At 38.6% G+C, this 13,185-nt stretch overlaps 1 pseudogene; it reads left to right on the top strand.

Moving 5' to 3' along the window:
* The first annotated feature begins 3,630 nt into the window (after window positions 1–3,630).
* LOC111172941 (caspase-6-like) lies at window positions 3,631–6,781 on the top strand (annotated as a pseudogene).
* Window positions 6,782–13,185: the final 6,404 nt, after the last annotated feature.

Raw genomic sequence — 13,185 nt, 5'->3', positions numbered from 1 at the left:
TTAAGGGTTTTTTTTTTTAAGTTTTAATACAGTGTGACAAGTACCAAGAAAAAATATATACACACATATGCTTAGAAGAAGTGAAAATGATTAAAACATAAACAGTGTCACCTACTATGTGGCAGGAAAATATCTGATGCAGGAGGTAATCTATTATTTTCCACCTTTTCTATAATGAACATGTATCACTGTGGTAATAAGAAAAAAATAAAAGTTACTGTTTTTTAAAAAATGAAATCATATTGATTTAAGACAGGAAATCTCTGTCCTTAGAACTAGAAACAAAATTATCATGATAGTTGAGGATTTTTACAGTTGGCTCCAGGCTTCCTGGCTGCAAAGGCACAAAGAAATATAAAGACTTATACAGGTTTCCACTGTTTGATTTATCAGTTCTTCCCAGAAGATAAACTACCATCCTGGCACTAGATTCTAAGAGAAATGTATGATGTACTTTTCTCGATAACACTAATACCTACCCTGTAGAGCAAGACATCGGGGGATTACTCACAGCCCTTATCTTTGTTCTAACTACTCTTGTAGCTGCTTAAGAGCTGTGGTCCCCATATCTCACTGAGGGACAAATACCACACACACAGTGCCTGGTATTTTTTTCATAATGTACTTCCATCCCTATTTTCCTACCATAGCAAAACAGCCCCCAGATGAATGGGATGGTTTCAGTAAGACACCAATGATACAATATCTGATTTTTATGCAATATTTTGATGGTGTCACTGTTTCACAAGAATACTCAGAAGACTGTCTCACAGATGCAGTGGATCTTGAGGAGTGGTAGATGTGACATACTTAGAGAATGTAAGTTTCTTAATAATACATCTTTTAAGAGCCCTCTAAGAAGAGAAAGTAGAAATTCGTAATAATACATCTTTTAAGAGCCCTCTAAGAAAAGAAAGTAGAAAAAATTAAGTCAATGGCTATGAATGGTTGCTCTAAAAGTTGATGGAAGCCACAAAGAGGCACAGGTAAACTAACAGCCCTGAGGTGGCCCCTGGCAAGCTGAACCCTCACCATGACAAGAAGTCACTTCCAAACTAAATCTGTCAGAGTCAGAGTCCCTGAAGACTCAGACATTGGGGACGGGGGTGAGGAAAACTGAGCCTATTACCTTCGGTTAATGTCTATCCTTCCTACAGAAACAATTTAAATTATATTTCCCTCTGTATCTTACCTACAGTTTCTCTCGGATCCAAGCCACTCCTAGAGAGAGCAAAGACTTTGTAGAACTTGGGAGACTATTAAAATAGCATTCTTCTCCTTCCAAGTCCTCTCCACCCCTAAATACCTTCCATTCCTTATGTCTGATGCTTATCTTCAAGGCCGAAATCAAGTCTTTCCTGACAAGCTGTGTGACCTTTGTTTCATCTGTGACCTCTAAGAACACATTCCCACTACACAACTCACTGACACTCATCTTGCATGCATGTGTCCCCAACCAGGCTGTAGGCTGTGAAATATTGGGCATCTCACCCAGCACCGGCCACAGTGTCTTGTGCATGAGTACCAAGGTGACAAGTTCATCTAAATTCCCAGGTTGTCCACTGCCCCCTTGGTAAGTTATAGGTAAGGTTGGTAGCACAACTGTTAGCAAAGCAACGGTGATAAAAGTCCAAAGTTTCTTGACTGGGAACACATTTTCTAAGGTTAGTTTAACAAATTAAATTTTTTGTGCTGCTCACAATGGAGAAAAAGAAGGAAATATTCTTCTTGACGTCTAAGGAGTTCAGTCTCTTGGAAAGTGAAGATGCATATGTAGCTAATTAGAATAACGTGTTATTAATATGAAAAAAGGGAGAGGACACATAAAAACTGCAAAGAAAAGCCATCAACTATGTTCCTCAAGAGATGGCTTCAGTTTACATCCCACTGAATTTGGGCCACAGGACTAGAAATGATGTCTAGCAAAAGACAAGAGACCTCCCTCTACTCTGAACTGACCTGCCACTTGCAGAGCCCTGGCCTCTGAACTAGGCCGTTCATTTGCAGAAGACTCCACACACTGAAGCCCACCTAGTGCATGACTCTGGCCAGGGCAGTGAGGAAGCTGAACCACAGCCAAAGGAAGCAGCGTTACCCCAGGCACAAGAAAACTCTGAGGAGCCAGAAGAGCTGTCGTGACACCTTTGAAAGCTTGTCTAGGGGAAGATGGGCTGGATAAGCATTTTTCATACTGCAAAAAGCCACCCATAGGTGGGTCATGAAACCAATCTAGAGGTAGAGGACTAACAGTAAGTGCTGTTTCATAAAATGCTTGTCATGCAAATGAGTGTGTATGTGCAAAGGCATGCGCACTGGGGCATGCAAACGGATTTTTTTTCAAAAGTTTGCAAGGCTGTGAATTAGACAAATTATTTGGTAGCTTATAAAAGGACAAATTTCAATTCAATTGAAGGAAAACACCTCAAACAAGTGAAACTGTCTCACAATGGGGTTTATTATTGTGAATGGCAGACAGCTTCCAGCCCCTGAAAGACCCCAAGCAGCACCAAAGCCATAGATTGTCAAGGAGGATATTCACATTAGTGGAAAGTTAAATAGGAAGAACTCCAAGTTTCCTCCCCATTCTATGAGACTGCCGGTCTAGATCACAGGCACTTAGCTGCCACTGAAAGAACAATTAGGAGGGAAACAACTCCACAGAGTTACAGGGGTGAATGTATACAGCCTGAAATTTCATTTGGTCGTTTATCCTGGAACAGCAGCTCTGTGAAAGGAAAAGTTATAAGTGATACTTAGACTAAGGGTTCTCAACCTAGGGATACATCAGAATCATCTGGGGAACCTGTAGAAGATACCCATGCCTGGATCCCAACATATATCAATTAAAACACTGGGGCCCAACACTTGTATTTTATTTCTGTTTCCCAGGTAAGAATTGCAAACCCCTGATTTATATGTGTAAAATGTAAAAAATGACATTTTATAAAGCATAGAGGGAAGGAAAATAGCTCCAGGATTTTACATGAATATAATAAAAAGAAAGAGCTGGAAAACATCAAATCATGGCTTTTGAATTCTGCTCAGGGTGTAGAGAGCTGAAAAGAGCATCACTCCCATGCTTAAAGATAAAAAGTCAGATCAACTACAAGTTCATATCTTTCTTGAATCCATTAGACAGCTGAGGTCTCAGTGGAACAAACTAGCCCAGAATCTGAGGTGAACCAGGCATCTGTAGGAAGAGACAAGACATGAGCACTTGTTTACCTGAGGTAGATGCACCTGGACACTGGCTAACAAGCATCAAGTAACAAATAACAATGGAACACTGCTGGGAGAGTTGAAAGAGCATGGAGACCGACCACTCTGAGCCACAGTGCAGAAGGAAGACCGAAGGCTGACACTGAAACAATGAGAAGAGCCCTTCAGCAAACCAGCCCCAACTCTAAACTCAAGGTGTCACTAGAGGAATCTGAAGTCGGTGGTGCCCTGAGGATAGGCTCACCAACAACACACCTCAAATCCAGTCAACTCCTGACCAGAATGATCAATTCCCCACACTAAAGGGCTAGCAGAAATAGAAAGGCATTCCATTTCCAGGAATAAAATCTATTTATCTCAGCCTCTAATGGCCTGCACAAGAGGTCCACATCTTGACAAAACATTACAGGGTGTACAAAAAGAAAAACAACACTGCCAAAAGACACAGCCATTAACAGAACCAGACTCAGGTATGACACATATGGGGAAGTTATCAGACACAGAATTTAAAATAACCGTAATTAATGGTAAAAGTCCCTAATAGAAAGGGTGGGCAACATGAAAGATCAAATGCATATTTTTAAACAGATAGAAACTATAAGAAAGAATCAAATGGAAATGCTGGAAAGGCTAAACACAATAACAGAAATGAAAAATGCTCTCAACAGGCATTCTTCAGTAGATGTGACACATCCAAGGAAAGAATCAGTGAATTGAAAACAGGTCAACAGAAATCCCCAACTAAAATAAGGAGAAACAAAAAGAGGAATGAAGCAAAACCAAAGTGTCCAATAGCCGTGGAATAATACCAAAAGTCCTAACCTAGGTGTAGTTGAAATTTCAGAAGGAGAAAAGAAAGAGAATAGGGCAAAAGAAATATTTGAAGAAATAACTGCTAAGAATTTTCTAAAATTAATGACATATACCAAACCACAGAACCAAAAACTCAAGAATGCTAGAGGATAAAAACTAAGCATGTGCAGGCATGTGCACATATGAGCATGTGCGCGCGTGTGCACGCACACACACACACACACACACAGAGGCATATCAGAGGCTGCAAATCAAAGACAAAAAGAAAATCTTGGGGGGCTGTGGCCCGGCTACAGGAAGAGGAGGCCGCCTAGGCAACAGTGCTGTGCACTCAGCTGCAATGAGCTCGGCACCAGGGCTCCGTGGGGCTCGCGGTGCAGGTGAGCAAAACATGACAGAAACAGATGCCTTCCTTATGAGAAGGGTAAAAACGCAACCGAAACGCAAAAAAAGATTTGTGCAGTGTATGGAGAAGGTGCTGTGACTGATCAAACGTGTCAAAAGTGGTTTAAAAAAATTCACGCTGGAGACTGCTCACTGAACAATGCTCCATGGTCAGGTAGACCAGCTGAAGTTGAGAGAGATCAAATCAAGACATTAATTGAGGACAATCAACATTATACCACGCAGGCGATAGCTGACATACTCAAAATATCCAAATAAAGCGCTGAATATCATCTACACCAACTTGGTTATGTTAATCACTTTGACGTTTGGGTTCCACATAAGTGAAAAAAAACCTTCTTGACCATATTTCCACATGTGATTCTTTACGTAATGAAAACATTCCATTTTTAAAACAAATTGTGACGGGAGATGAAAAGTGGATACTGTACGATAATGTGGAACAGAAGAGATTGTGGGGCAAGCAAAAGGAACCACCACTAACCACACCAAAGGCCGGTCTTCATCCAAAGAAGGTGATGTTTTGTATATGGTGGGATTGGAAGGGAGTCCTCTATTATGAGCTCCTTCTGGAAAATGAAACGATTCATTCCAACAAGTACTGCTCCCAATTAGACCAACTGAAAGCAGCACTCGACGAAAAGTGTCCGGAATTAGTCAACAGAAAACGCATAATCTTGCATCAGGATAATGCAAGACTGCATGTTTCTTTGATGACCAGGCAAAAACTGTTACAGCTTGGCTGGGAAGTTCTGATTCGTCCACCGTATTCACCAGACATTGCACCTTCGGATTTCCATTTATTTCGGTCTTTACAAAATTCTCTTAATTAGAAAAAATTTCAATTTCCTGGAATACTGTAAAAGGCACCTGGAACAGTTCTTTGCTCAAAAAGATAAAAAGTTTTGGGAAGATGGAATTGAAGTAGCCTGAAAAATGGCAGAAGGTAATGGAACAAAATGGTGAATACGTTGTTCAATAAAGTTCTTGGTGAAAATGGAATATGTGTCTTTTTACTTAAATACCAAAATAATTTTTTGCCCAACCCAATATTTCAGGACTTTCCTTGCCAGTATGGCTGGGAGGCTTTCCTGGGGCACACCAGTGGTCTGTCTGCCTGGAAGAGGAGGAGGATGCAGCAGACCTCTGTCTACTCTATATGTTGACCTTGGGCTTGGAGGAGCTCATTATTTAATATGGCTTAAGTGATTGTTTTTTAAACTTTTCATAAACAGAGAAGTGTTTGATACGGCAGAAACGTACAAAAGGGACCGCGAGAGGAGAGGATTTGCTTTAATCTTCAATCATGAGAGGATCTTCTGGCACTTAACCCTGCCAGACAGGCGGGGCACCAGCACCGACAGAGACAATCTTAAGCCCAGGTTTTCAGATCTAGGACTTGAAGTGAAATGCTTTGCTGATCTTAAAGCAGAAGAACTACTGCTCAGAATTCACGAGGCGTCAACCGCTAGCCACGCAGATGCCGATTACTTTTTGTGTGTTTTCCTGAGTCATGGTGAAGGCAACCACATCTATGCATATGATGCCAAAACTGAAATTCAGACACTGACTGGCTTGTTCAAAGGAGACAAGTGTCAGAGCCTGGTTGGAAAACCCAAGATATTTAACATTCAGGCATGTCGGGGAAACCAGCATGATGTGCCAGTCATCCCTTTGGATGTAGTGGATCATCAGACAGACAAGCTGGACATCAACCTAACCAGGTGGATTCAGCCTCAGTTTATACACTTCCTGCTGGAGCAGACTTTGTCATGTGTTACTTTGTGGCAGAAGGTTATTATTTTCATCGGGAAACTGTGACTGGCTCATGATACATTCAATATTTATGCGAGATGCTGGGAAAATTCAACTCCTCCTTAGAATTCACAGAACTCCTCACGCTGGTGAACAGGCAAGTTTCTCAGCGCCTAGTGGATATCTGCAGAGACCCAAGTGCAATTGGAAAGAAGCAGGTGCCCTGCTTTGCCTCAATGCTAACTAAAAAGCTGCATTTCTTTCCGAAATCTAAATGATAGGTGCTATTTTGTTTTATGTATGTGTATTTTTATATAAAGAAGTATCACTAAATACTTAAATTGAAGCAATTTAAACGGTACAGCAATTTTAAATGTTTAAATGAGAGAACTTAAAAAAATAGTTCATATTGGACATGGTGAAGGGGTTTTATATACGTAGAAATGAAATCCTCAGGAAATTCCTATAAATAAAAATCCACAAGCATTTGTAATACTTGACTTTTGTAGTAAATTGCAAGGTTATTCAAAATATCTGACTGATTTAACTTGTATTTTGTGACATTTTATAAAACTTTATAATGTTTTTAAAAGTTTTTGAAAGCTAAAAAAAAAAAGAAAGAAAGTCTCAAACCCAGTGGGAAAAAATGAAATATTAAATACAAAGGAACTAAGATAAAATTTTCAGAAGACACCTTGTCAGAAGGCATGCAAGTAAGACAATGAAGCAACATCTTCAAAGTACTGAAAGAAATAAACTGTCAACACAGAATTCTGTACTTAGTGAAAATATCCTTCAGAAATGAAGGAGAAATAACTGCAATAGGCAAACAAAAACTGAAAGAATTCATTACCAAAAGACCTACACTACAAGAAATACTAAATGAGGTTTTATGGTCAGAAGGAATATGACGCCAGACAGAAATTTGGATCTACACAAATGAAAAGTGTTAGAAATGGAACAAATGAATGTCAGATATAATTCTTCTTTTTCTGATATTTAATTGCTATAAAAGGTAACTGAATGTTTAAAGAAAGTCAGCAAACTATGGCCTGCAAAGCAAATGCAGCCCGCAGTCTGTTCTTGTATGACCTGTGAGCTAAGGATGGTTTGTATATTTTTAAAGTGTTGTTTCAGAAAAAAAAGAATATGCAGCAGAGACCATATGTGGCCTCAGAGCAAAATATTTACTTTCTGGGCCTCTACAAAAAAAAAGGTTTGCTGACCCTTGGTCTAAAACAAAAACAGTAACAATATTTTGTTCACAGCATATGTAGAAAAAAAAATAACAATAACACAAAGGATGGAAGAGAAGGGTTGGAAATATACTGCTGAAAGTTCCTTAGACTACACATGAAACAGTGTAATATTACTTGAAAGTAGACTCTGATTAATTAAAGATATATAGATATAAATAAACACTCTAGGGGAATCACTAAAAATGTTAAAGAAGCATAAATAAGAAGTGGAGATAAAAGGGAATCAAGAAATGCTCAGGTAATAGGGAAAAATGGAACAGAGAGAAAATAACTAGCAAGATGGTAGCTTTTAATTAAGCCATATTAACACCACAGTAAATGTGAATGGTCTAATACACCAGTTAAAAGGCAGGTATTGTTAGATTGATTTAAAAAGTAAGACCCGCACATCCCTGGTGGTGCAGTGGTTGAGAGTCTGCCTGCCGATGCAGGGGACACGGGTTCGTGCCCCGGTCCGGGAAGATCCCACATGCCGCGGAGCGGCTGGGCCCGTGAGCCATGGCCGCTGAGCCTGCACGTCCGGAGCCTGTGCTCTGCAACAGGAGAGGCCACAACAGTGAGAGGCCCGTGTACCGCAAAAAAAAAAAAAAAAAAGTAAGACCCGACTATCTGAGGTTTACAAGGAATGTGCCTTAAATATACAGACACAGACAGGTTAAAATGAAAAGAATAGGAAAAGATACGGCTGCAAACACTAAGCAAAAGAAAGCTGGAGTAGCTATATTATTAACACCCAAAGTAGACCCCAGAACAAGGAATATTAACCAGGATAAAGAGGAATATTATATAATGAGAACAGGATCAATTTTCCAAGAGGACATAACAATCCTAAATATGTATGCACTGTGGAATTAAAAACCTCCGCTAAAATTGGAGTTGGGATGGCCTGTAGGGGGAGCTCTCAGGGCCCACCATGCACCATCTATTACTCCAAACAGGAAGGTATTGCTGCTGCTTCTCTCTGCTGGAAGGCAGTCCAGCCAATCAGACACTGTAGCAGCCCAACCAATGAGAAGCCTCCATACACTGGACTCCCAGTTTCCTGCAACAGGTCTCTGGTTATTACAGCTCCTTCCAAGTTTCACTTTTCCCTATAAAAGTTCCCCTTCCTTGTTTTTGGGTTTGCCTATGGTATACCATAGTTCACATATCCTGAATTGCAATTCCTTTGGCTAGTCCAGAAAAAACTTGCTTTCACTGGTAAAATAACTAGCTATTATACTATTAAAGTTGCACTTCAGAACAAATGGTCAAAATACATGAATCAAAAAGTGACAGAACTGAAACAAGAAATTTTAAAATTGACAATTGTAGTTGGAGATTCTATTCTAACATGCCTCTCTGTTACTGATAAAACAAGTAGATAGATAATGAACAAGGACACAGGAGACCTGAACAAACCTATCAGGCAACTTCACCTAATATTTCCAGAACATTCTACCCAACAATAGCAGAATACACATTCTTTTCAAGTGCACACTGAACATTCACCAAGATATTTTGGGCCATAAAACAAATGTGAACAAATTTAAAAGAATAAAAATCATGCAAATTATATTATGGGATGGTGCTTCCCTTGTGGCACAGTGGTTAAGAATCTGCCTGCCAATGCAAGGGACACGGGTTCGAGCCCTGGCCTGGGAAGATCCCACATGCCGCGGAGCAACTAAGCCAGTGCACCACAACTACTAAGCCTGACCTCTAAAGCCTTCAAGCCACAACTACTGAGCCCACGTGCCACAACTACTGAAGCCTGTGCACCTACAGCCGGTGCTCCGCAACGAGAAGCCACGACAATGAGAAGCTTGTGCACCGCAACGAAGAGTAGCCCCGCTCATCACAACCAGAGAAAGCCCACGTACAGACACGAAGACCCAACACAGCCAAAAATAAATAAATAAATAAATAGAAATTATATTATGGGACAATAAGAGAATTAAACTAGAAACTGATAACAAGAAAACTTCTGGAAAATTCCCAAGTATTTGAAAAGTAAATGACATACTTTGAAATAACACATGGGTCAAGAGGAAGTCTCAAGGGAAATTTTAAATATTTTAATTTTAAATAAATAAAAATGAATATGCACATATCAAAATTGTTGAATGCAGGCTAAAGCGGTGGTTAAAGGGAAATGTATAGCACTAAATGCTTATATTAAAACAGAAGAAAAATCTCAGATCAGTAATATAAGCTTACCCCTTAAGAAAACGGGAGCATATTAAACCCAAAGTAAGGTGAAGGAAATAAAAAGGGCATAAATCAATAAAATTGAAAACAGAAAAACAGAAAAAATTAATGAAATCAAAATCTGGATCTGTGAAAGATTAATAAAGTTGCTGAACTTCTAGACAGACTAAGAAAATGATTGAAGACACAAATTACCAATATCAGGAATGAAAGGGGGAACATCACTACAGACCCCAAAGACATTAAATGAATAATAGGAGAACACCACAAACAATTCTATATCCATAAATTTGACAACTTAGGTGAAGAAGACCCATTCCTTGAAAGATATAAACAATTAAAACTTATCAAGAAAAACTGGATAACCTGAATTGTCCTGTATCTATTAAAGAAGTTAAATCTGTAGTTTACAAACCTTCCATCAGAGAAAACTCTAGGCCTAGATGGTTTCACTAATGAATTCTACCAAATACTGAAGGAGGAAAAAATAGCAATCTTACACAGTCTCTTCCAAAAATATATTACAACCAAGTAGGGTTTATCCCAGGAATACAAAGCTGGTTCAACATCTGAAAATCAATCAATGTCATTCACCATAGTAAATATGAATAAATCACATGACCCTGTCAATAGAGAAAAAGTATACAACAAAATTCAAAATCCATTCATAATAAAAACTCTCAGTAAACTAGGGATACAAGTGAAATTCCTTAACCTCATGGGGCACCTATAAAAATTCTCAGCTAACATACTTCATAGTGAAAGATTACTTCTCCCCTATTATGAGAAACAAGGCAAGGATGTTCTCTCTCACCACTCCTTTTAAACATTGTACTACACGACTTAGCCAGTAGAATAAGGCAAGTAAAAGAAATAAAAGGCGTCCAGATTGGAAGGGAAAAAATAAAACTGTCATTAATCACAGATAACATGACTGTCTGTGTAGAAAATCCCCAAAAATCTATAAATAAACCTCCTAGAATAAGTGACTTCAGAGAGGTAACAGAATACAGTATCAAAATACAAAAATCAATTGTATTTCTTTATATTAGCAACAAGAGCAACCCCCAAATGAAATACTAAAGTATAAATCTAACAAAACGTGGAAGATCTATATCCTGAAAAGTACCAAATGCTGATAAAAAAATAAAAACAGAAATAATAAACAAAGTGATAAACAATATTGTGTTAATGGACTGGAATATACAATACTGTAAAGATATCAATTCTTCCTAAATGAATCTATAGATTCAATGCAAGCCCATTCAAAATCCCAGCAGGACTTTTTCCAGATATTGACAAGCTGACTCTACAACCTATATGAAAAGGCCAAGGAACTAGGAGAGCCGTAACAATTTTGAAAAGAAATAAACTTGGAGGATTTATACTACCTATTTTCAAAATTTATTATAAAGTCACAGCATCAAGCCAGTGTAGTGTTGGCACAACGTAGGCTTACAGATCAATGGAATAAAATTGAGAATCCAGACATAAATCCTTACAATTATGGCCAACTGATTATCTACAAAAATATCCATACAATTCTAGGGAATTATAGTCTTTTCAACAAATGGTGCTGGAAAAACTGGAATTCCACATGCAAAAAAAAAAATTCTTGACTCATAGTTTACACCTTATATAAAACTTAACCCAAAATGGATCATAAACCTAAGTGTAAAACACAGAACTATGAAACTTCTAGAAGAAAATGTAGAAAAGTTTTAAGACTTGTAGTTTGGCAAAGAATCTTAGATACAACAACAAAAGTCTATTCCATAGAAAAATTGATACATTGGTTTACTAAAGCTAAAAAAACTTTTGCCCTGAGAAACACACTGCTATGGGAATAAAAAGATAAGGCACAGACTGAGAGAATTTATTTAAAAATCACATTTCTGACACAGGACATATATCCAGATTATGTAAAGAACTCGCAAAACTCAACAATAAGAAAACAAAACAAGCCAATAAAAATAGGTAATCAAAATTACCTCTGCATAACACTTGTATGCTGTAAATTTTAATTTGAATTTGTATATTTTCCCAGCCAGTTATAAGTCCAAACTTAAATTCTCACCAATTTTTATTTATACCATATTATTTGACCCTGGAATTAGGCTTTCGATCTCTGTTAACATTTAATGCACTTCATACTGACCTAAAAAATACTATTAAATTTCTTTGAACTCAGGAGATAATTTTCATATACATCTTTAGTATAGAGACTATTTTTTCCTATCAAATAAAATTGACTCTTTACACACAGACCCAAAAAAGTTATAACTTTCTGAGGCATCAAAAATTTATTTTGTCACCTTTGTTTTTTTTTTTTTTTTGGTACGCCGGCCTCTCACTGTTGTGGCCTCTCCCACTGCGGAGCACAGGCTCCGGACGTGCAGGCTCAGCGGCCACGGCTCACAGGCCCAGCCGCTCCACAGCATGTGGGATCTTCCTGGACCAGGGCACGAACCCGTGTCCCCTGCATCAGCAGGAGGACTCTCAACCACTGCACCACCAGGGAGGCCCTATTTTGTCACCTTTTAAATAATGAAGCCTGAGCATGAATCACCACATTTTTTATCACCATACTTCCTTCTTCCCCTGCTACCAAACCTAAACAATTCTGGAAAACAATGATGAAAGAAATGAACTTTATTTTCCCTTTGCTTGTATTTCTTCATTTATTTCTCATCACTTGGTACTATGTTTTATAACACATTGTAAATCATGTCTGGGAACTATGCGAAGTATAACAAAGAGATTCTGCATGAAAGAAATCCTTTAAGATCAAGTTATTCAATATGTAATCCCGTTCCTCCAAATGAACGTCTTTTTTTTGCCCAATACCATACCAACTCTGGCCATATTTCTCTGCTGGAAAACAGAGAGAGACTAAACTTTGATGATTTGTAGTACTATATCCAGCTTGTTTCAAACTACTGCAGTCTTCACTTAACCTACCTTATTTTTCATTATAGTACTTCTCATCACCTGACATAGGAGACAAAACAAATAGTCTCCTTCCAGGAAAGTGTAAGCTCAGAGAACAGACTTTGTCTTTCTTATATACTCTTTTTATTCCCAGAGCAGTGTCTGCACCCAGTAGGTGTTCAGTAAATATTTGTGAATGAATGACTGCCCAATGCATCTCTCTACCTCATTCCCTCACACTCTGCCAGGGATCCTGGGCGGCCCTCGGCAGGACTGCTGATGGAAACAACAAAATATGCTGCCCTACACTCCCTCCTTTCTTCCAGGATTAGTGACTAGATCTTTCTGCCAATTTCTGTGCTAAGTAGATACTGAGGACAGTGGATCCTAAGAAGTAGCATCCTGCTTGCCAATCTAACTCCAAATGCCCACCAATGTCCACCATGTCAAATGGAAACAAAAAGCAGCTCTCACTTCATACTTCAAATGAAAACAGGCTAAATGTTTTAAAAGCAGCAGACAGTCGAAAACCACATTCACAGAAAGACAGACAAAATGAAAAAGCAGAGGAGTATGTACCAGATGAAGGAATAAGATAAAACCCCAGAAAAAC

This window comes from Delphinapterus leucas, chromosome 8 (genome assembly GCF_059928025.1).
Source record: "Delphinapterus leucas isolate spDelLeu-1000000601 "Yukka" chromosome 8, BTC_Dleu_Yukka2, whole genome shotgun sequence".
Taxonomy (NCBI): Eukaryota; Metazoa; Chordata; class Mammalia; order Artiodactyla; family Monodontidae; genus Delphinapterus; species Delphinapterus leucas.
Note: the sequence above shows the minus strand (reverse complement) of the source record. Positions and strands in the feature narration are given on the sequence as shown.